The sequence below is a fragment of the Dromaius novaehollandiae genome, chromosome 4 (genome assembly GCF_036370855.1).
Source record: "Dromaius novaehollandiae isolate bDroNov1 chromosome 4, bDroNov1.hap1, whole genome shotgun sequence".
Classification (NCBI taxonomy): domain Eukaryota; kingdom Metazoa; phylum Chordata; class Aves; order Casuariiformes; family Dromaiidae; genus Dromaius; species Dromaius novaehollandiae.
This window is the reverse complement of record NC_088101.1, coordinates 30825697-30851522: the sequence shown is the minus strand read 5'-3', so window position 1 is coordinate 30851522 and position 25826 is coordinate 30825697. Positions and strand designations below refer to the sequence as shown.

Sequence of the window (25826 nt, the reverse complement as noted above, 5' to 3'; positions counted from 1 at the left end):
AATGCATATGGGGATCACCAACAGATCCACTCATTTGGACAGTCAGGGGATTTTGCTTAATCTGTGTATAAGCACTGACTGCCAGCTTTGTTGTCAGGAAGAAATTTCTCAGACAAAGAATTTTCAGAGTATAACAAAACTTGGAGGTTTAGAAATTATTCTGTAGCATGGGATTTGCTTCCCTGCTGAAATCATCTAAGTACATCTCACCTAACCAATTTCCTGCCAAGGCAGATGCCTTGATGACTCCAAAATCTCTGTGGTCTCTGTTGCCTCAGTTTAGTGTCCTGAGGAATGAATGCTTTAGTGTAATTAAGATCTCTGGGCTTCACATAGTATGAAAAATAATGGCCTATCATATAAAAGATGTCAGATTAGATGACATACTCCCTGCTGACCTTAAACTCTACGAAATTATAAAAGTTTTACAAACTCCAATTAACACTTGTGTATATCTATAACCTACATTCTGAGATATGGCTCCCTGATTTCATCTCTTAGTTCTGCAGTGCCTGCTTTACTGAATTTGAACAGTAGCAGCTTGCATTTGATACTCTGGCCCTGTTTTAAATGGCTTCAGAAAAAAATTGTAAAAGAGTATAGACGGAGGGAAACTGAACCAGCTGAGACTCAGTGAAATAATAAAAAAAGAATTGCTTAATTCTTTTTTCTTTTAGAGGATTGATCTTAGCAGGGTGTTTGGTGTTAGAGGTTTTATATAATAGCTTCAGATCATGTGGGTAGTTGGGATTTTTTTAGCTTTTCCTACAGCTCCTACTATGACAAATTAGGAAGCTGGAAATAGGTGTTATCTGCTTAATTCGGAAACATATTCACATAAATACACACTATTAGCTGGCATTTACAGAGATACATAGTGGAACTTTGGGAGCTGAACATCTCTAAAATGCATGCCACATGAATATTCAGTCAGATATGTATATTCAGGGTGGATTGATCTATTATTTGAGATCAAGGCACAGATCACAAGAAAGGCATATCAAAATATCAGACCTTCTGTATTATTCTTATACAGAATATACTGCATGTAGTCAAGCTTGTTTTCCATCCCTCTTGACAGTTTGCTTTCTCTTTATAGGAAAAGTAAAATTTAAATGTCTCATAGTTTTGTCACTCCAAACACTGTGCTAAATTTCTTCATCACCCAGGGTTTACAAATAGCCCTATGCACTTCAAAAAGGGGTTTTGATACTGTAAAACCAAATCCACGCAGAATCCAAAATCTAAGAATTACAGCTATGTATTGTAGCAAAATGCAGCTAAAAGCCTTGGAAAGTCAGGTTCAGTGTAACTCACACACTTCTTTCTTACTTAACCAGCTGTATAATATATTCAGGCCAATGGGAATGATTGCTGCCTATTTCTGGCACTATAACAAAGCAGGTGATTCACCAATTACTTTGGGTATATTTTTAGAAGAAAATTTGGAATATAACTTCTGAAAATCTTTGGGAGAAGAATTTGAAATGTATTGGGGGAAGGGATTTAGCAAAGGTCAAAGAGAAAATAATTACTGGGCACTAAATATATTTTTGATTAATTGATAAGAGACTAATATAAAGGTCCTGCAAATCTCCTGCTCAACACTTTACAATATTAATAACTCACACCAGTTGATAAAATTTGCCAGGTTTCCTGAACTCAAGTTCTCTTGAAACTTCATCTCTTCCAAAAAGAACTAGAACCCTTTACACTCCTCATCCCCTCCTTTCTCATTCCTTCCACTTTCCCTTCTGTATTCCCCCCCTCCTCCCCCTAAAAAAAGATATACATAACAGTCCTATGAGCTGGGGATTTTTATTTGTGTAGATGAGGCTACACTTCCTTCCAGCTTTTCTCAAAAGTAGCTCCTGTTGGGTGGATTCTCTGGGAAAAGTTGATGGGCAAGTTGGGCAAGTTGCACAAAATCAGTCATTCAAAATTTTCAATGTGCAGGAGACCCAACAGTTTAGCTTCTAGACCATCCCATTCCATGAGAGGAAGTGCAAGTTTATTTTTTCCAGCTACAGGCCTGACGTCTAAACTTGAAACAGTGCAGATACAATAATACTGTTAAAAGGAGAAACTGCAATACAGAACAGCCAGATGGAGTGGGCAAAAAAGACCAAAAAGCCCTAACCTTCTAAGGAGGTTCTTCAGAGAGGGATTTGGGTGCTAAAGACAAAATGAGGAATAGGACTGCAATGAGCTGCACTTCCCCAGTTTAAGAGAAGAGTACCTATCCCACTAATTACCTGGCTTGGCTAAAGAATGGCCTGTAGGTGCCAACAGCTCATAATGCTAGAGTTAATCTTCTGTGTCCCAAAGCAGCCAAGGCCCTCATTAATGTCATTAATGTCAACACCAAAATGCATAATCCAATTCAGTTTTAAATCATTAAGTTTCCAAAATCCTAGCTCTGATTAAGATTAGTATTATATATATGGCTTGCTCTTTGGAGTCTCAGGTGCCTTCTCTACACAGCATCTTGTGCAAATGAACAGTGTTGCTGGAATGATTTGTTTCAATTAGGAAACTCTCTTTAATTCCTTTCCATGTTAAGAGGCTGGTATTCCAAAAGAACAAACTACAGAAGAGATGTGATTTGCAACTGCACTTATCTGTTAGCCAGGCAACAAGATCATCAATGATAATAAGCAAACAGGAACTAAAGATCAGAATGAAAAACATGAGAAGTGAGGAGACGAGTAACTTCTTGAAGAGCAGTAAAAGAACTGCAGGAAGGCTTCTAATTAGCTAGCAGATGGTAGTGTCCTAAGAAGAGTGAGGAGCAGGAAAGACATTACTAAAATACACATATTATACATTATATTTGCAGGGTGGGGAGAAAAAGGAATTTAAACAAAAGGTAAATCCATTAAGCACATGATTTTCATGCACTTTACACACTTCTATTTTCTATTCAAATTATAAAATACCTTTGAAAAATTAATATGCTCTACAAATTAAAATCCTCAAAGTTGACTAAAAACACAATGACTTTGAAAATTTAATGGGTAGAAAACATTGAAAGCAGAAATCACTGAAATGATATCCGTCATGTGCTACACTTCCTTTAGTTCCACTTTCTACATATAACCATGGCATAACTTTAATGAAGAATGCATGCTTTTATCAGAAGAGCTCATTAAAACTAATTTGAGATTACATCTAATCTAAATGAAGACTATCTCTGGAAAAGTGACAGATTTGCTTCAATCTCTGGATGTTTTAGGAACTGCTGAGATCCTTATTTCTCAAATATGGTGGGGGAAAATAAAGGAAAGGAAAAGAAAACACAAAACCTAAAAGATTCTGAATGTGAGTACATTAAGTCCATTGAAGAGATTTTGAAAGCACTATTCCTTTTAGAAAAACTGGGGTGAATATACTGAGCATCTCAGGACACCAAGCAAAGGAGACAGTATGTCTGTTGCTTCTAAGTGACCCATCTGACTTTACTAAAAAGCCTCTAATAGTGGCAATTGATATTACAAAAAATACATTTGAGTTGCCATAATGAAAAACATACACACTTAAAGCTAATGGTAAGATACTGCCTTGAATGAATTGGGCAGCACTTAGCAAAGTTATCATTTTAAGTTAATAAGGAAAGTTCCAGTTATGGCAGCCGGGAGGGGAGAGTTTCAGAACCAACCTTTTTACGTATTCTGCAGAAAGATCTGCAATGTATTTTGACATCTATAATGACAAAGCAAACAAAAGCTCCACTAAACAGAGTATTATGCTGATCATTCAGATCTGGTTTCAAAGTTATGTTACAGGGCAAATCCAGAGTTCAAATTATTTAGGACAAAGACTGTCCCTGAAATCAGCAGTTGGTGTAACTAGAAGCAGTTATCTCTTACAGCGGTAAGATTCCCCTTCTGTGCGAGACAAGGGATCCCAGGGAGATTTGAATTCAGCAGGGCCTGGAAGCCAAGAACCAGCAAGACGCAGCCTTTGACAAGAGGCAGGATATATGGTTTATAGTTACTGCTGAGATCTTTGCTCATCAGATCCCACCTTCAGGAGCAGCGGATATCGATCCTGCTCTATCTCCAATGCCTCTGGCAACTTCAAGTGGAGTCCCTTCCCTTCCAGATTAGTAAAATATCTGTTTGATGACTAGGTGTTTTTTCCTCCTGCCTCAGTGTAAAAACTGTTCAAGTACAGTAGAACAAAATAAAAATACTTATTGATGTACAATAGATTACGATTTCATCTATACAGAAGTTACACAAGTAAGGTTAGTTTGAGAAGATCTTCCTTCTCTGCAAAGGGATTTAATTGGATTTCAAAACATTAATTATTCATAATTTGTTATTTACACAGTCCAATTATTCCTTTAAGTCACTTGATGTTATCTCTGGTCCTCACTGGATGATTGTTAAATCAGCATGGAGATTAAGATGGTTTTACAAACACTAAATTTCTGAATGACTCATGGAAAATATTTGCATGGGTATTTGTAGCAGTTCAGGCTTCTTTACAAAGAAAGATATCTGCAAATTGCAATTGAAAAAATATCTACATGTTCATAATGTTATTATATTAAATAGTAAAATAACAATCAATGAGCACTACCATTTCTAATCTATAGAAAAAGTTAGTACCTGCTTTTTCACTAAATTTAAAAATTCTTGTCTGTGGCGGACAGATGAGTGAACTTTTGCCTTAAACATTTCTTGGTACATAAGGTGCAAGCAAACCATAACCCCAAACAAGCCACCTGTTCCCAGCAGAAACAGGACTGAGCTGCTGCGACCCCCGAAATGGTCTCCCTGCGACCACCCAGGACACACCAAGCCTGCGCTGAACCAGGGCACGATCGGGCAGAGACTTTGGGACCTGGACTGCAAATTACTGCTGCTTAACACAACTTTTATAAAACTTGCTTAGCCGCACTCCCTAGTTCAGTGAGAAAGGGCCCCAGAGCTGGTGCAGACTGGAAAGATAAGGGAGTTACAAGCAATTTGCATTCCTATGCTTCACACTCCAGGAGGGAGGAAGTGAAGGCTTTGAAATAAGGCCTGCTTGGGCGCCAGGACCCTGGGAAACAAAGCCTCCCCTCACTGCTGAAACAGTGTTAATTAGGGGGGGTCTGGATTATATCCTCCTCGTCAGGACCTTGGAAGATAACACCTACTGTCACTGCTGGGGCAGTGCTAATTGCTGGAACAACGCCTGTTGGTCAGGGCCCTGAGAAAGAAGGGCAGAACCCGAGGAATCAACACATTTGTCAGCAGAAACCGCAACAGTAAAGATAAGGGAGAAAAGCAGCCTGCCTAGGAACAATGATGAGACCCAATAGGGAGCAGGAGACCCCAGACCCAAAAATTACTATTGGTCTGAACTACCGCGTGAGGGGTGGGAAACTTAATTTGAAAAAGCTATAATTGCCCAGGGATTTCTTTGTTCAGGGTCCCTCTTCGAAGGCACCCAACTCGAGCTGTAACTACTGCACGCGTGTCATTACAATTTATTTATTTAATTTGCCTTGATTTGGCTCCGAACTTTTCAGCGGGAACCTAGGGTCGGACCCTGCTCGAGTTGTAATTACTGCACGCGCATCGCTAAAATTTACACCCAGGGTGAAGAGGACCAACGGGACGCCGCTGGATCCACGGGTGGTGATATCTCTTTCTCTCCCCCCCTTTTCTCTCTCTCTCTTTCTTTCTCTCTCTCCTCCCCTTTGCCTTTCCCCACCTTTATTCCCCACTCTGTGGAAAATAAATTTAAAAGGTTGTACGATATTTGACCGGTTTTAGCGTCTTAATCTCGTCCTTGGGATCGTAACGAAACCCTCCCGATATTGGATCGAGACATTGTCTTATCTACTAATATCTGTGATTCCCTTCAACTTCCAGCCATGTTTGCTGATGTAGATATGTATAATCCAACATATAGAGCCCTTTTCCTGTTGCTGCTTTTTATTTTTACAGCTAAAGCACAGCTTGAGGGACTTCCCCCACTTCCTGTTCCAGTGTTGTGACAAGAAAACATATGAAAAAGAAACTAAATACATTGAAAAGATGTCTTTTTCATTGCAAAGTGTAAATTATTAAATACTAAACATAGTGAATAAAACCCAGTGCACGCTTCGCAAGCTTCTACTCAACAAGTATTTATGAAGAAGTGATTTATTCTTATTTTAAAATAGGCAAAGTCTACAGCTGAAAGGAAAATCTGTTTTCTTAATCTTTCTTGCTTGCATCTCTTTCTTGCTTGATTTATTTTCAGTTTTCACACAAGAAGAAAAAATCCAGTTAAGATGCTACAATTAATTACAAAGTATAAATATTGCATTTTTAGTTTTTAAATATTAGAAAAAAAGATGAGGCCAGCTTTGCAGAAGTAGGAAGAAGGCCTGCAAGCATTTCTTCCCTGTAATGACACTGATTTGAGGGGGGCTACTCACAGACCTGTATCAAAGCCATATGAAGTCAGTGGAAACATTGCCACATAATATTTAGCATATGAAGTGCATTTATTGCATTTTTGGTATCCTTAAGAAGCACTTTGGGGAAACCTGGGCAATGTTAAGGTCAATGGGAGTTTATTCTGATTTTAGATGGATTATATACGTCACATCCACTGTATTTGGCTTCAGAGTATCTTTTAAAATGAAGGTCTCTGGATAAATTCATAGGCAAGCAAGCAAGAATTAGGCTTTCTTGTATAACAGTTTCTTATCTGCTTTCTACTATGAAACAAGCTGAAAAAGAATTGCTGTGTACACTTAATGGTATGATTTGCTTATACGTGCATTTTACTTTTTATTTTTTTAGACAATTCAAATAGAACCTTCTGAAGTACTTGCCATCCTTCAGCTGAAGACTGGAAATACACAATGCTAATCACCACAATGAAGATATAATGACTTCTCTTGAATAATCTGCTTCATGCTATGAAGGCATTCAGGAAGAGCCAAAGATATATTTGCTAGCAGCTTTACCAGAAGCAGGGTGAGATGAACATTGCTCTTGAAAGATTTTGGGGGGGTTGAACTCCATCTGCAAAGCCAGAAAATCCAGAGTCTATTGTAACTCTGTTCCCAATTCCCCAGCTGCACTTACTATTGGAATCTTACTGTGAATTTTCAGTAGTTCAAATATGGCATCAGTGGTCTTAGAAGCAATTCGATATACTTGCTCTAAAATCAAGTGGAATTAAGTCCATACAAAACTTGAAGAGGTCCAAATGCATTTTTTAAGAGAGATTTCTGCTGTTTTACCTTCCAAGCCCTCTGAGGTGCCCCAGCATATAAATAACACTGCTGCTTAAAACTCCTTTTGAGTCATTCAATTCTCTTTTTACTTGTGGGAATAATTTATGCAGTCTTATCTGGAAATATAATCTGAAGTGCGCCAATTTCAGAGCACTATAAAAACATCACTGAATTCTCAGAACACTCTTATCAGGTCATCAGCTATCCAATTTCCCTGATTTTACAGATGGAGAAATTGTGCCATTGAGGAGCTACACAACTTGCTTGAAGGCATGCACTAAGGTTTGCAGAGACAGGTTTAGAAAGATTTGCCAGCTCTCAGAGCTCAGGCTTGCTCAGTCTCACAAACTAGACAGCTACTAGTCAATTAAGGAAAACTGCCTTATTTTGGTTCACAATATAGGAACTGGTGTGAGACAGCAATTAACAAATGCACATCTAAAACCTTTGGAAGAGAGCGGACACTTTTGATCACATGAAAAAAATCTCAGAGAAATCTGAAAGTATGAAATTCAATATTTATATGAATAGTGATCTTCATCAAAAGGGAGTTACTTGTATCAGTCATCATCTAAAGAGCTATAATTCAAAAGAATACTTTTTCAGCGTACAGTAACAGACTTTGAACTTGTGCACAGACCACTGGCATTCTCAGCCCTCCTAGAGCCCACACATCATGAAGCCAAATCTTATCCTCTAGCCGCTCTGGTTTCCACTATATGTGATGAATGCAAAGTCTTAAATAAGAGGCAATACATGGCATGGTCCACGTGGGAATTACAGGGAGGCTAAGCCTGAGGAAAGTGTCATTAGTACCACTTCTTGGAAAGGAACTGTTACACATTTTAAACAGCCTTGAAAGTGCGTTCCATGGTGCCTTAGATCTACGTAAGAGCATGGTACAGAAATTATGGCCCTGTTCTTTATTCTTCCCCTCTCCTATCAGTTCACTCCTTGTCCAGTTGAAGAGCAATAGTGTTTTAACTAAACTCTGCAACTTTCACAGATACAGCTCTCATACTGTTCTGGGCTACCAGAACTCACATATTACTAGTTCGTGAAAACTAGATGAATAGTATACTTTTAGAGCCAAGTAGAACTAAAAATGGACTGATGCTGTGACTCTAGCTTTAAAAAGCCATGGAAAAGAGCTACAGGTTAGAATCAGGGGCTTCAGTGCCTCATTTGGCTTTACTTTTTTCCAATGTATTGCAGCAGATGGTCAACAGACATGATTTCTATGATGCTCTTACAGACAGGCATCAGAAACAAGTGATGTCAGACTTGCAAAGAATTTGATGATAGATGAAAAGGAACTAGAGGAGGTCCTGTGACTACAACAGCCCTGAGACAACAAAGTGTTGTAAAGACCTGTGCACAAGTATCAATTCAAAAGTAGTTAAGAATTTCAGTATATTATGTCAATAGGGTACTTCACTTGTCAGAACTTGCATTTGAGGGAGGGGAAGTTTCAAGATGGATTGTACATGGGAGAAGTCACTCTAGCAGGGTGAAAAGGAAAAATTACAATTATTATGCACAGAAACAATATTCTTTCTTGGTAAAATACATTTGGGTAAGGTAAAATGTGCACAATAGATACAGTAGAATAAGGAAAATATTCAAATGAATGCTCTAAGAACATAGAGAGATAGTAAACACACCAAAATATGTTGGGCAAAAAATAAATTCTTACAGAAATGTATTAACTGGGCAGCACTTGAGCAGACTTATTCTCTTTTCCTTTCTTCCAGGAGAACACTTTTTCTTTTCTCTCTCTACTAAAAGTTGTTAGCACTGTTTCCTTATAAAGAACTAATCTACCTTTTTTGAAAGTAGATGATGTGAAAACTTGGCTAACCATGCTGAAAAGCAAGCAAGATCTTTAAAAGTTAGGTTTGCAAATATCTTTAGGATACTGTATAAAAGTAAAAAAAAAATACTGGATTGTACTTTCTGCACACGAATAGTGCCCAGCTGAATTCAGGTTGGTCTTCCTCACAGGCACATTGGTGTGTGTCATTGATGTGTGAACACCCCAAGCCACAAAGCTGCTTTGGTGTACAGTATATGTTAGATTATTATCCCTTGAGTAGAAAATATGAGTTGGCAACAATGTCAATAATGTCATTAACCTGCAGTGTTAATCTCCGTACTTCATTCTCGATCACACTTTGTGTCTCAGAACTGTATTTTCCATTAGCATCCTTACCTCCAGTCAGTTACACTTCAGAAATATCTTATATGGAGCAGAACATGTTCCTATACATTTTTTGGAATTAGGTTAGTCCCAAAAGTAATCGTCTGTCTCAGCAACCACAGGTATAAAATTAAAATGGAGCAATCCAGAAGATTTAGATAGAGGGGTTCCCCTCATTTCTTCTGAATCATCTGCTTTGTGAATTCCTTCATTCAGAAAACTAACAGAATAAATACCATTCCTTAATGGACAAAACATTTAAATTCAAAGGTATACTAAAAATCATGTTTTTCACCTTTCATGAAGCCATTGGCTGTTTAAGTCTAAAACTATAAAATCATACCATTCTTTTGCTTCAGAAAAGTTCATTTCCCTGAAATATTGTGACTGGGGGAGAGGCCAGGGAGAGGAAGAGATGGGCTATTTTGTTTTTACTATCAATGGGGTTTTCAGGGTATAGGAAGAAAGAAGAATGTCGGAGTATATGACTATTTACACCTCCGCATTTCATATAATAGCTGCTTGATATATAATATATAGTTATACAAACATAATTTAAGTTTTTAGTGAGTATATGTATACATATTTATATATTTTTTCCCCAAATGCATTAAGGATTTGTTTTATGACCCATAAAGGACATCTGCTAATATCAAAATGACTCTCAGGACTCTGAGACTCTAGACTTTAAAAATGTTACTAACTTAGCAGGTCAGTGGCTAATTCTTTTTACTTCAGTGATATGGGACATGCAGAACTACATAAAATGCATCTGAGAGAAACAGTTTATCTCCAGGAATTAAGAGGTTTATAGACTATGCCATGCATGACCATGACAGTGATGAAAGGAAGCTCTTTGTGCTGATGAACCCAGTACACAGCATTGGAAAAGTTTAATGGCCATTTCACCTTATGCAGCTATCAAACATTATACATGTAATTTTTATTATGATGAATAAAACCTATTTCCAGTCCATTGCAGATGGGCTCTATTTAATGGTCAGTTTCTTAATGTCATCATCTTTGCTGCTACTGGGTAAAATGTAATGATAATTCCATTGCAAAGAGCACAGCATCACTGTATGTAGATCAGATTATCTGGGTCAATTTAAATGATATTACTGGGTCGATTAAATTGGCCTAAGGCACCATTGATTTAAAATAAATCTCCATATTACTTTATTATACCATAGAATTTATAACAATTTTAATAAAGACTAAAACAAAAACTGTGTAAACCATATGTAGAGGATTAATCATAGGTTTTGTAGAGGATTAATCATAGGTTTATGGAGTTGTCATAGACTGCAGTATGGGAAAACGGCAAATAAAAGAACATTATAAATATGAACTCTAAAAGGATCACATGTATAATTCAAGCAATGACTGATTTAGTTTTCAATTGGAATGTAAACACCACAGTCATAAAACACTAAGGTTCTCCTTTTTAATTGAAAGAGAATATTGCACAGCTTAAGTGCAGAAAAGCATTTTTATAGGATTATTTTTGTTTCCCTTATAATTTTGTATCTCTTCTTATTCTTACCAATTGCCAGAGGAAGACACCTTTCAATTATACACGAGGGCAGGGGGGTTAAAACTAAAGGAACTAAAAACACAGACTACTTTTACAGAATTAAATTCAGCTAGATACTGTTGTTCCTAAAAAGTGTAAATTTCACATTAAATTGGATATCCAACATAATTCACAGATGAAAAGTCTAGACTCTCAATAACAGGTTGGCAATGAGTCACAGATTCACTTTCCCTGTGGTCTTGTTAAACTGGTTTCTGTTTCTGCACCACCCTTGGAAATACAGTTCTAAATTGTCAGTGCTAAAGTAAGCAAGAGAGATAAAGCAGATGTATATATTATATTTATGGGCAATTCATTTCTACACTGGTATGCACAGGATATTTTTTGAAAAGTAATGCCCCGTACATTAGCCAAAGTTCCTGCAACATTCTTCAACATATCATTTAATTTTTCCTTGTTAATTATCCCATACTTCAGCAATACTGCAAGAATGTCAAGCACTGCATATATGCTATCCAAATCAAAGGAAAATGTATATTTCTAGAATCTTATACCTGATACATGTATAGAGCATATTACTCATGGGTTTTTTAAATATACATGGACAGTTTTAAGTTTATAGACACTTTGACTCATCATGCCCATTTCCGCAGAAATGACATGATTTCTATCATTCCTAAGCCAATTCCAAAAACATTAGGTCATACTCTAGTTTGTCATCAATTAAAGATACAGACCTAGAAGTAAAATATCATTATCTATGTGTAAAGGGTCATCAACAATCTCCTAGTAAATTAACCACAAGAACAAGAACGAATTTGAATGGAGCTGTGCCTTAAACATCATGCAGTTATGGCATGTCCATTTTAGGTAAATGTTGCTTTACCTGTAGAAAAAACCTTCGAAGGCATCTACACAGGTGAAAGGCTATCTGGTTTCTGTGCTGAATTCGTAAAATTGGTGTCAGAGTAGAGCCATCAGAATCTGAAATAAAATCTGAAATAAAAATGCAATTATTGTATAGGCAGTTGTAATAATAGTAAGAAACAACTCGTGTGTATTTAATAGGGTAAACCCACATTATCATATCCTTTAATCTATTCTGTTGTAGATATGATATATCTCGCGTATATATATAACATTTGATGGACCTTCTCTCTTTCTTCAGTTATAGACAAGTGTCTATAGCTGAGTACAGTATAACAGCACTGCATCATTTGTTCCACATGCCACAATACAAATTGAATCCTTGTACATTATATATAAATTTTGTACTACTCAGAAAAATCTCTTCCTTCCTTATCATTCCGATTATATCACTATACAGAATACACGCTACAGAACACAGTTTTGCTGATGCTTGCTAAGTCAACCAATGGATCTATTCGAAGTAAGTACTACATACTCTAGGGCTGGCAGAATTATATCTGTAGCTTTTAAAGCATAGGGACATTTCTCTACATGTCAAGCACAACTATAATAATTAATCTGTGATTTAAATAATTTCTAAAGAAACATCTTCATAAAAAATCTTTACTTACATTGCAAAGTCTAGCTCTTAACAGTTAGGGAAGGACAGAATCACAGTTTAATATCCAATTGATTAATTAAAGATCACATTTTCCATAACGAACATAAGTCTCTTTAGAAATTTATAACTGGAAATACCCTCTAATTAGACATTAGTACTATCAAAGTTACATGCTAAATATTAATTGTTATTATTATATTTAACATTAATTTAATATTAATTGTTAAATAATTAATTGTTTTTCCTCATGTCTTTTGAAATTTTCATCGCTTTTAACAGTGTGCATTTTGTTTGTTTTAATGATACACTAAAGTAATTTTTAATCAATATTTCTCATCTCCTCAGCCTTGTATTTACTGCATATGCCCCTTCAAATTTTGGCAGTATTTAGTCATGGAATTAAAATTGTCTGTTTTGGGGTTTGGGGGTTGTTTTTTTTTTTCTTTTGTTCTCTGCTCAATATGTCTAAAAATTATGAAATAGTCATGTGCTTCATCTTTGGATTCATTATTCCCCTTTTGTAATCTTCCTCCACCAGTGACTAAGTATTATTAAATATTTAAAAATAATTAATGGATCTCTCTAAACTTCTGTTCAATAGAAAGCACATGCTGCCCACACAGAGGCAGAGTGTGGTTGTTGTGATATCTGGAGGATTACATTTAGTATTTTTTTAAGCACCTAGTTACACTTTGAAGTGAAATATGCCAAATGCATGATTTCAGTCCCAATTTGGTTTTCATATTTATTTTCTTTGTATGTACTACAATTAAGCCATAAAGCACATACCTAGGAACTAAGATTATGATTATTCTATCAATCTGAGAGCTTATCAACACAGACTTCTCAGCAATGCAGTCATTAGACTGCAGAATTACTAAACGTGACCTGAAAACAACTTATAATTAAATTTTAAATTTCTCTATAATAGTATAACTAAGAGAAATTTACTTTGAAAATATTTCTGCTTTAAAGTTGTACCTTTATTCCAAAAGAAACAAGTAAACAAGCAAGTAGAAAAGCACCAAGCGTATTAGGGGCTGTGTACAGAGTCAACAAATCAGCAGTAGAACAACTGTTTATAGTTGCTCAAAAGTCAATTAAGAAGGCTAACTTGAACATTTGGTAGTGGGATACACTGGCTTGAGGATGTTCACACAAAATAATATTCCCCTTTCATTGATCAACCACTACTAAATAAATTATACAGATCAATACTTATAGTAGAACAAGGAATCATCTTAGCTAGTAACCTGTCAAGGGCTGACATAGTATTAGTCTGATCTATTTTCAGCAACAACACAAAATCTTTATAAAACATTCCAGGAAACTAATATTCAGAGGTGCTGACTTCATGTTACTGCAATGCTCAATTAACAGGTAGTAACTCTTCCACACCTATGGACTCAAAGACATACTACAAAATTATCTGGAATATCTATGCACGGTTGTTAATTTTGGTTGATATTATGAAGCTACTATGTAGCTCCCATTGCCAAGACTGCTGTGCAATGAATGCAGTTGACACCAGTTCATTGTTATTGACAAGACTTCCATCAGATCTAGAGCCAGAACAACCATCAGTCCCCAAATGCCAGCTCTTAAAGAGGAAATGGTTTCAAACAGTGGATTACCTGATGTCTGGACAAACTCAGCTACTAAACCTGCATGGGACTGGAGTCAGTAGTAAGTGAAAGACTGACAAGGCAGAACAAAGTAGCCAACAGTTAGAGGAAGGCATGCACTCACGGAGAAGCTACCTCAAGCATTTTTCTGACGGTACAGCTGGCTTAATCAGCTCTGGCACCCTCTTTTCTTCCTCTTCACCTTTGCACATACATTTATTTCCATAGTATTAACTATGCTAGTGCCACTACTGGTTTAGTTGTCTCAAAAGCCATATCAGGGAACCATTCTAAATTTAAAAATTATCCCCAAGTATGGGCAAGCAAAGATACAAATAATGCAACTGTTTGTTTTGATGCTGAAGAAGTTCAGAGGAAACTGTTTTTATAGTGATGCCATGACACTTTGGTGATCCACAAGCTATAAAGAACCTGTACAACTCCAAAATCAGTAGGCCCTCACTAGCAATCCAAGAAAAACCATTAGGCTCAAAGAAACCAAAAAACATGTGCAAGGTTTTTCACATTGTCTATGTGTTTCTATTTACAATATGGGTTTATAGGAGAGCAGTATCATGTTCCAAAATTGTGTGCAGATCTTTTGAACAGAGCAAAGAATGAACTTGAGTTTAGATCCACTGAGTGCTTGTGGATATCCAAAAACTACTATTAGCATGAGTTTAGCCAATATTTCTGCTCTATTGGGTATTATTTCTTGTGGTAATACCTTGGGACCCTACATTAGTGCAAAGACAGTAAATCTCCTAAGAAAATCACCACTGATAATTATTCCTGTAGCAGGGGCCCTTGGGAGCTCAAGCATGGGATGATAGCAAAGGCCCCAAGGATATAAATATAAATCACAAATGGTCAAGTACTCATTAATAAGGGAAAGGAACCTTGAGAGCTGAATAGAAATGGTTTTAGGCCATAATAAAGAGAACAAAGAAAATGTAGCCAACATATGTAAAATAACCCATATATGTGAAAAATGTAAGGATATAACAAGAAGGGATAAAAGACAGTCACAACCCTTACAAGAATGGGAACAAAGGAGAACCGAGAGAGTATTGCTCTATCATTGTCATCCCCAGTTAAGAATCCCATACCTGATCAATACAACTGCCTGTCTGCAGTAGGTCTTCCCTCTCCTTTGGAGAGAAGGAGCACTGCTTTTTGATTTGCCATTCACTGACTTTGCTATTGCAGACTCAGCAATCTTACTTAAATTATTATCTTTTACTATATCCTTGTAAAGTGAATTAGAATTCTAAAGAGCAGCCTGTGTGTTTTCTGCTCCCTTCCGACATGGCAAGACAATTGATATTGCAGCACCAAGTTAGAGTAGACTTGAAGGCAGTAATCCAGAAAATATAAAAGTGATAAAAAATAAAAGCTTTGTGCATTCTTTGCTGGGTGGTAGCCATGGATTTGTCAGGATTTTATAGTTCTCTTTGTGTCCTGTAAAAGGGTGTTCTTGGGCAAAAACTAATTCAAAGTACATATATGTATGCTTTAACAGTCATGTAAAAATTATGAACTGACCAAATGTTGTATATATTGTTCCCCACAATTCTGCAAGAAGCCTGTTTAGAATGAGTTGGCTGGCATGTAAAATTGAGGATAGTTTTATTGATTTTAATAGTCACACTAATTAACATGAGTGACTTTCCACAAGTTTTATGATAGAATCAGTACATTTTTTACTTTTGTGACCTATGATTCCATTTAACAATGTCACAAATATCAGAATGTAAGCACCATAATGAAGCCTCATATTCTGCTTTTTCACAGTTCTGAAACTATTTTTTTCATATAACACACTCTTTTTGTGTGTGTGTGTCTGTGTCTGTGTCTGTGTGTGTGTGTGCATTAAACTGAGGTGCTAAAGTGATGAAACTCTACATGCCAGAACAGTCAAACTTGACAAAACCACAAACAGCACACTAATTATAAGTAGAGATGTTCAGCATGCTGAAGAAAATGGATATTAAGAGATAGTCCTAATACAACATGAACATGTTTTGTCATGCACAAATTTTCAGCAACACAGACAAAACTTCTAGCCACTAGATATTGTAAGCTATTGTCTTTGAAAAGGTTTTTGGCTTACTCATCAAAGATGACAGAGGTCCCAGATGCTACCTGCCTTTCTTTTAAAGAAAAAAAAAGAAAGAAAAAAAAAAGAAAGAAAGAAAGAAAAAAAAGCTAACTCTCTGGCTGGCTAGGCATTTTTAAGCAAAACAGAGCTCCTTCGTTCAGGTAATTCCTTTAAATTTTTTTTCATCCTCAGGCCCAAAACTTCTAAAATCAGATCCTTCTGACCTGTCCCCTCACAGACACTCTTCTTACATTTCAAATACCAGTCTATCTTTCTTGTAGCTCCTTTGGATTTTCAGCAATCAATTGAAATGCAATATTGCCAAAACCGTGCTCCTAAAGTTTTTTCCCTCCCAAACCCTTTCTTTCCCCCCTTTTTCTCTGCAAAGACACTGTCATGCCTTCTGTTTTTCCGAGTCATGGTCTCAGTTTCATCTTTGACTTAGCCCTGTTTTCATCCAGACAGCTTACCCATCAGTAAATCGTCACTTCTGTCTGCTCAGTATCATCAACATCCAACCTGCCATTCTGCATCTGGACAAATGCAATCTTTACTGCTGCTTTTGTGGTCTTTCCAAATTCTTTTAAATGATATTTGGATTATTTTATGGTTCATTTTTCTTCTGTGGATTTTCATTCTTCCACCAAAGCAATGACAGCTTCCTGTTACATCCAGTGCCCTTGACTCATACAGCCATTACATCAATGCATTAGCATATTTCTTTTTTAATTTTACACATTTTCCGCAAACCTTGCCAGCCTCTTTGGAAGACTTTTCTCATTAGCATCCTTATGTTTTCTCCTACTCTGGTCCTTCTATATGAGAGAATCTTTATTAAAATCCCCAAAGCCACCTCATTATTCTCCTTCAAATTCAACTTTAAATGCTCCATCTGATGCTCCATCTTCACAATAATTCACCTAAAGAGCTAACTTACCAAAACTAAGACACACCACTATTGCAGATGTTTTACCTTCTTTCCTTCTGCCTCCTCAGACACTCTGTCTCAACATTTTGTTTGTAAATTTGTTGGAGCAGAAACTATCATTTACTATAGTCATGTAGTATAGAGTCCTGATTCGCTTGAAGGTCTCCATGTGTCTCACCAAAGTAACTAATAAATATTACAGTAGAAATGAGGCCTGCCTGGGAGCACAGTCATAGGTCACGCAGCAACTTCCCTACTGATGTCAGTCAGAGTGGTACATGGTCCTTTTAACATAAGCATCTGAAATGCAATCATTTGGAGGGAATTATGGCTCTGTTGAAGTCCATACTTTTTATGACTATATTATTTTGGTAATATACTAATTTAAAGAATATCTATGTATTAAATTAACGTAACAAAAATGACATGTATTTTGTGTTACTCTGTTCTGCAGTGAATTCTACAGATCTATTATATTTACAATAACCCCACTATAACAGAATGTTCTAGCTTTCATCCTAGGTTACATGAAAGAGCTATCTCTCTTTCAAATTTTCTTTCTTTCTTTAGGCAAGCTGGGAGACAAGGGAGACCCCAGTGCGGGCCATGCCCTCACTGACGGGCACCATCCCACAGGGTCTGAACATGGCAGGCAGAGCCAGGTACTGGTAACAGGGTCCATCAACAGCCCCAGACATGGCATGTGATGAACCAGGGCTCAGGGTGCAACAGGAGAGTCCAGTCAGGAGCAGCAGGAAATGGGGCCAGAGACAGGACTAGAGACAAAGCTACAACATGGGTCCAAAGTCCATCCAGGAGGCAGGCTACCTACAATGCAGATTCAAGGTCCATCCAGGAGACAAGGCTGGAGACAGGCAGAGCTACAACCTAGCTCAGACAGGGACTTAGCTGAAAAGGGGCTCCTGGGCAGGTAGGGCAGGTGGGGGGGTCCCAGTGCTGGTGACATTAAGGCTCATCAGGGCCCTGACAGTTGCTTGCTTTGAATTCCTTTATTTCATTTCTTTTTTCCTTTCTTTTTTTATTTGACAAAAGACCTAAAAAACTACATATGGGTTGCCTCATTTTTTCTGTGAACTGCATCATGTGTACACATTTATGAATAAAACTTAAAAGCACAAAAGTTGAAAGTGTTTTTCATGCTTAAGGGAAATATAATTAATTAATGATATGGATGTGCTGAGTTCTCAAGTGGCCTTTTAAAAAATTCTAAAATAGAGCTCTGTATGCCTGAGTTTACAAATCAGTATATACAAGAGCTTTCTTGCATCCATATCTTTGGACATTTACACTTACAATTCTGAAATCAAAATTCTAGTTTGCTTGCACAGTGCATATCAGAGAGAAAAATTCTGGTTACTACTGAAAGTAGAGGGAATTTTGTTCAGTGGAGCTGGAATTTCATCCCTAATTTTTCCTCTATTTTAACAGAATCATCCATGAATATTGCAGATAGTGAATAGTGTGGATAAAGCCTGATCAACACCTCCCTTGGGAGCTGAGTTGAAAACAGAATAGCAACAAACTTCTGCATTTCAAAACAGGTTCTTGAGGCCAGGTAGGTTGAACATACGCAGAAAAGTAAAACAGTGGCTCTCTGGGTTCTTTTACCTAACTTAATATAGTGCTTGTAAGATTCATTTCTCTCTTATTCATGCTTCATGTGTTTGTCAGTCAAATTTTCTCAGTCATTAACCATTCATTTGCTACTCTGTAATTTATTATGTTATTCATTTTACAAGACAGTGTGCAAGGTTTCTTGCTTGTCTGTTCAAGTCAGGCATAATGCTTTATGCTAACCTTCACAAGTCATACTGAACTTGTCAGGAATATTTATCTGAGTTTAGGAGGTTATCTATGCATTTTTCATTTTTTTATATTGTTCATTAGCTTCTTTTTTACTGATTTTTCACTCTGTAGCAAATATGGGATTTATGATCCATGCAGTTTACATTACAGATTTGCACAGATCAAAATAGGATCAGTAGAAGCTGTTTACTGATTTTCATTGATTTATCAGTTCCAATAAAAGCACACTGAGTGAAAAGTTTCCAAGAATGCCATGCAATCACAACAAAACCAAGTCTTGTCACAACACATTATAGTTTCATTGGACTGAAGAATGACACATAGAAAATGTGTGGCACAATTTAATTTTATCATCATGTTATTAAAAACTTCTTGAAAAGTAGGTACATACTTACTTAGTTTATAGCTTGGAAAGTAAAAATAAATGCATTGTACTTTAGTCTGGTGAATTCAATTTTGTTTTTGCGTTAATAAAACTAATATATTACAACTTAAGTTGGACTAAAACCAAAACATTACATATTTCTTTTCAAAGAGCTTTAGGAGCTTCTTGTCTATTTAGAGGAAAGTCAGGTACTTTGGCATATGTATTACATTAACTTCCAGTGGGCTTTTTGGAAAATTGGGTCACTACATATCACTTCAACAAGCAGTATTAATGTAATACCTCCTTGCATTTCCAAATAACTTAAGCCCAATATTTGAATACCTAAACACATGTAATTCATCAATATCTAGGTTGATTTTTAGTGCTGTTCTTCAATTGCAACTCAGATTGACTTCAGCAATTCTAAAAATGAAGCTTGTTTTTATTTAGAAACCTGTATCTCAAAGAGAAGCTTAAGTATAGGCCAACTATATAACACTGGTCTAATTTACAAAACTTATTGGTTTGTCATCAGATATCATAATCATTTTCTTTTGATTTTATCCTTGATCAAACAGATAGTTCACACTAACCATTGAACAAGGCACTGGGAAGCAGAACATGTAGGCTATACAGGATTCTGTAACGCTTTGGCCCAAGTCGATTTTAGGCCAAAGGAAGAAATATCTTTAAAAATAAAAGCTGTTCATTTCTTCCCCTTCATTAAGGACTCCTTCATTTGCTTACTCAGGTAAGTCAGTTTATTTGCAAAAATCTTTCTGGTATGGAAAAGTCTCACAAATGTATGTGGAAACTGAAACTATTGTACAGACACTAATAAAAAAGCCCCAAATATCATTATCCAAACAAAAGGGTCAAACAGTTGCAAATACTCATGAATACAATGAAAAATATTGTGAATACCCATAGAAAAGAAAACTTTTCCTATTTATAAAGCAAAGGCTTTGACAAAAATGCTAACTTATATTCATAGAGGCTGCTTTGTGGAGGAAACAGGCTAACATTTTTTTTACAACAAATGTTCAAACAATGGGAGATGAGAGGTTCATTAAAATAATACCAGAAAAATCCTAAAACACATGTTAATACACATCTATCAGTACTATATCTAACAACTGGAAAAAAGGAACTTCTGATAAATAAGGGTACTTTTAGAAATTATTATACTAAAGCATATAAAATATTAACAAATATGACACTGAGATATTATTGGAGGTATTCACATTGTCTAGTGGAAAAGATCAAAGGTTATTGTAAGACACCACTTTTACCAAAGGAGGCATTCAGACTGAGAAAATTTTGAACGGATTAGACTGCTACTGCTTAAAATGGTATTTCTGTAACTTCTCCTTAATGTGTTTAAAACATACTTTAACTAATTTCACTTTTGCTTGTTGGGTAGTTCTTAAGTGATTAATGGATACTGACTTGCACAGTTCTAAAATGAAGAATGGGATCAGTTATACTTTTGGCTTTCAGTAGTTTCTTTCTTATAGAGACTATATAGAGCATCAAAAAGGCTCTATTGCACATATACCAAACAGTCAGCCTTTTATTCATGACATTCTCTCTGGGAATGCTCAATATCATATGATGTAAGAAGTAACAGATGGGAAACTCAACTCTTTCTTCTTATTCTTTTAACTGAGAAAGGAGTCTCGGACATATTATCATGGTCATCAGTTCCAGAAACACAAGCAGGAAAGTTTTCACTGTTTCCTCTGCAAAGAGAATTTCACTGGTGAACTGAATAAGGCTCTTCCGTATGCAACCAAGGCACGTTTATGATGGTCAGGAACTTATCTCTTCTTTTCTTTTTTTTCTTTTTTGAGTAACAAGACAATAAATAATTGATAAACAAATAACATATGGGCAGGATTAGTAAATGTGCTGAACATGTTATCAGTAAGATCTATACTTTTACCTTAAAACTGGTAGTTGTAAGAAATCTTAATTATCATCAGAAGTATCTTCAAGAACTCTCTTTATGCTGCAGGAGTTTTCGAAGCCAATGGAAAGCTGCTCCTGGGAGCAAGTCTAATGTGAAAGTCACTGGTGGGGAGGTTGCAAGCATGGAGATCTGTAAATAAAGAACAATGCTGTTAGGTTTCAAATTCATTCTGTTATATAAAGACAGACAGCATAGCAAAGAACCTGGCCCACCATATTTAACTATATATATGACTGCAAAATTACTACTTTCTGAGTTAAATGTTCAGTTATTAGAGTTCTGGCTCAGTTATCTGAGGCTCTGAATTTGGAGCCAAGTACATTACTTGAGCAACAGCAGATAGAACCTACATAAATAAAAGGGTTGTTACTGTAAAGAGCATAATAGCTACTAGTTCCAGCCCTTACTTTTAGATTAGGCCGTAGGCACTTTTCTCTAGGGTCACCAAATAAGATTCAAAAATGCAAATTAAGCACACTTAGAAATACCTGTATTAAACTCCTCATCATAAATCTGAATTCAGGGATCTAGACAAGAGGTAATACATTTTTTTTCTGTGTGGGACCACTCTGAGTAGTGTATCCTGCATCTACCAGGGTATGTACCATATCTGGTAGTTTGAGATGAAGTGCTTCACCTGTATTGAAGCTCAACTGAACCTAATTTTGAATGTCCCATGCAGTTAAATTACATTTCTGTTAGGACATACACAATACCCATACACTATGCAAGACGTCTGTAGGGAGAATTTAAGTCCATTTTTAAGCATTAGTCTTGTGTAAGCATCACATTATAAAATCGTTCTAATAGCAGAAGGCTTCATTCACCTCTTCACTTTAGGCTCTAATGCACAACATTTGTAACTGTTCATATTTTTGGTGTACTCAGTTACCAATTTTATTATATCAGTGCCCAGAAAACCCTAGTCATTACTTTCAATATGCAGTCACATAACTGATTTTAGATGGGTCTAGATAAGAAATTAAAAATAATGATGAAGGGATTTAAATAAGTAATGTGTAGGCTGAACCTAATTCTGATTTCAATTTCATTGACTGTATACTAATTTAACTACATAGATTTAATGGAGGTATTATGATTTACACCACTGTCAGTGGCCTGTATTTCAAACATGGATTATAATTCCATACTTTGGTACTACCTATTCTCTCAGGGCAACAGGGAAGTTCTTTTACTTTTTTATATTTTAGTAATATAAAAATACAGGACCTATAATGAAAAAGATGCTTTCCTGCTGATAAGGTATTATGTAGCCTGTCTTTAAAACAGTACTGCTAGGATTACAACTTTCTTTGTTAGTATATCAATTTACCTATCATATGCAAAGAGGAGAAAAATAAACAGTGAATTTAAAAGAATGAGGAGAGATTTTAAAAGAATGAGGAGAAAAAGCCCATTATGGCCATGCTTGAAGTAAGAACAATTAAAACACAACCACTTCAGGGAACAAACATTAACCAATGTTAATGTTAAGCAATGTTAAAAGTAATTTTCATATATTAAATAGCCTGCCTAGATTCCCACATTTCTCATATCAATGTTATGTTATGATGGTTCCGTTAAACATACATGTGCTTGTTTAGACATTTCCCACTGAAAAGCCCACTTTCTAGTCAGAATTTACTTTTCTTGGCTAAATTCAATCCAAATAGATTTCCAATAGGAAAACTTCCACATGTAAAATTTCAGCTACCTCTACTCTGAGGTCACCATTAACAGTGAAATAGAAAAGATTCTTTGTTTCCCTAAGAAAAAAACGTCACTTACTGCTAAAGACTGAAATAATGAAAAACTTATATAAGAATTTAAGTTTTCTGTTTGAATGTGATTACATCAGTTCTGCCTCAATACTTCATTAAATAATACTTCTTCAAGATCTGCTTTTCAGTGTGTCACAATTTTTTCATATAATAAAATACCACAACTATGAAATCAAGGATATTGATAACACCTAAAATACCTTAAGTTGTGATATTTACTACTGACCTGGGTATTCTAACTTCATAACCCACGTTACCCACTGTTCATTTCTTCACAGTCTAAAGATCTGCGTAGAGCGATAAAGAGACATTTGTCGTAACATACATAAGAACCTTCTTCAGATGGAAACTCAGCACTCGGCTACAGCCAGTGCAGCAGCTCAATCTCATTATTCCAATCTTTGTGCAACATTTACAGTTGTCAGGAGAAGCGGTTTCTGTTGGCTCCATCTGGCAAGTCGCTTGTCAGTTTAATGGACGCGTGTTCCAAATACTCTTAAGCCTGCGGCCATGTTTGAATTCATCTGCCTCGGTAGAATACCTAACAAGAACAATGTTAAAAAATACATGGTTTAATGAACTATCAAGCTAGGTCTTCAGAGTTAATAGACTATTTACCTAATCAAAACACTTGGAAAACATTCTTTCAGGCTTTTTATGTTTATTAGCCTTTTGTTTGGATTTTTTTTTCCTTTTTCTATTAGTTATTGTTCTATAATCAAGAATAATTCTTCCTTTACAATAACTACAGGAAAAAACTAGGGTCTGGACAATTGTCCTTTCAAGATTCATAAATGGAGATAGCCACAGAATGGGGATCTCCCAGATGGAGGTATGGCAGAGATATAGCCCACGAGTTAAACAGTGTTACTCTCCGTTTCTGGGAACCCGCGCCTTCCGTAACCTCCACGGCTTGTTCGAAAATATAACAGAATTCCAGCCACATTCATCTGGTTTTACAATCTTCATCTGGAAGCCTAGGAGGGGGATTTGTGACTGAACCATATTTACCACTGTAGACAAGAAGTTTGGCACTTGTTGCAATGAAACTCAGTTTCCTGCTAGAAGCATGTTTTCTTGTAAATTATGCATACTACATACATGTGCATGTCTTATGATTTTGGGAGATACATGGATTGTGAGAAGAATACATGCAAAAGCCTCATCTGAATACACACTGATTTAAAGGAAAACAAAAAGTGTTTTAAAAGAAAAAACAAAAAACAACAAAAAGACAAAAGAGAAAGCAAAAAATGCTGTTGTAATGACCTATTTTAATAAGACGCACCATTTTTAAGACATGCAGTGATATAGAATAGTAAATTTTTCTATAACATCTAAGCTTCATTGATAAGTAGCTGATCTATGCAACTGTAAGACTGCATTTTTGAATTACCTTCCAACTACAAGGAAATCTGGTCTAATCTTACAAATGTTTAAGTTCCATAGTGTTGGTTTTACATATGCAGTGCCCGTGTAAGAGTGTTAGCTTCAGTAAACCACTTGCAAATGAATTTCAGGGTGAAAAATGGAGGCTCATAAAACAAATATTTGCACTAGTTGAAATGGTATATTAATATATTTTTATTGATCCCATTTGTCATTGCTTTTGTTCTACAAATTTTCTGCGTACATTAGCATACCTAAGATTAATAAAATTAATATATTTGGAAAATTGCAGTATTTCTGTAATTACCTTAGATACAAATTGCACACATTTCGTTGCCTTCATTAAGTCTGTAGCTATATGTGACTCAGAGGATTAGTAATTAGGCAGTTAATGGGCAGTTTACTGTACTTTTCCAATCTGCCTTCCAAATTTTTTAAGTCATCCCCTCATAGCTTCATGAAGTAATGGTAGCCTTTGCATGCTGACGTATCCCTTCCTCTCTGGCTGAAGGAATCACCTGCATGAAGTTTCAAAAAATATGTATATTCTTTTCCTTTTTTTCTTTTGGTTTCAGTCAAGCTTAGAAAACATCACTGAATTTCACAGAAATTAATTTATCATTTTGTTTAAAACTTTTTTTATAATTAAATGTTGCCACATGCAGCAATGAAAACTGTGAGCTTCTTGTAAATCATAATGTGCCTATTAACAAGTAATGAAGTATGTGAACATTTTAATTTCCTGCAGTATTAACATAAAAGCATATGTGGATTAAGTAAATATTCAGACTCTAGACTCCTAGCAGATAGTCCACAAGCTGTTGAGTTTTACCAGTAGTTTTGAGAAAGGGATGTAATGTATTTGTAGTAAGCCAGGAAGAGGCAAGAAAGCAAACTGTGAATTCCACTAGAATTTTTCCCTCAAACCGGGGAGTCATGATATGCCTGAGCTTTTGGTTTTCATTGCTCAGTGCTGGGTATGCTAGCTATGCTGGATGGCCAATGCCATTGCCCATTACTCGCCCAGAGTGAGTTTCTGCATGCTGCGTTCAGCCAAGCTGAGTGTCTACCCTTTAAACAATGCCAAAGAACTCTTGAGTCGAGAAACTAGCTGCCATAGAACTGAACGCTGGGAAAGTTAGAAGGGGCCTTTTGCTTCTAAAAGCATCAGGCTGAATCCAGGCCAAGGCTGAAGCAATTAACAGCTACCAGAACACAATGACTGTTCTGGGGTGGTCTCAACCCCCTGCCAGGTCCTCGTCTACCAGCAGAAGAAAACAGAACAAAACCAGCACCAAAAAAACAGACATATTGCTCTCCTCAATTGCACCCTCAGC

At 36.2% G+C, this 25826-nt stretch overlaps 1 long non-coding RNA gene across 6 annotated transcripts in view; it reads left to right on the top strand.

Moving 5' to 3' along the window:
* Positions 1-5016: 5016 nt before the first annotated feature.
* Positions 5017-25826, top strand: part of LOC135328188 (uncharacterized) — a 36951-nt gene continuing 16141 nt past the window's right edge. For 2 of the 6 annotated variants that reach the window (XR_010388953.1, XR_010388954.1), the window contains exons 1-4: positions 5017-5630; positions 6792-6968; positions 18603-18729; positions 19926-20098. This is a non-coding gene — a long non-coding RNA (uncharacterized LOC135328188). Of the gene's footprint in view, positions 5634-6791; positions 6969-18602; positions 18730-19925; positions 21325-25826 lie in introns of those variants that run through there. The other 4 variants (XR_010388955.1, XR_010388957.1, XR_010388952.1 and 1 more) reach the window with 4 other exon arrangements.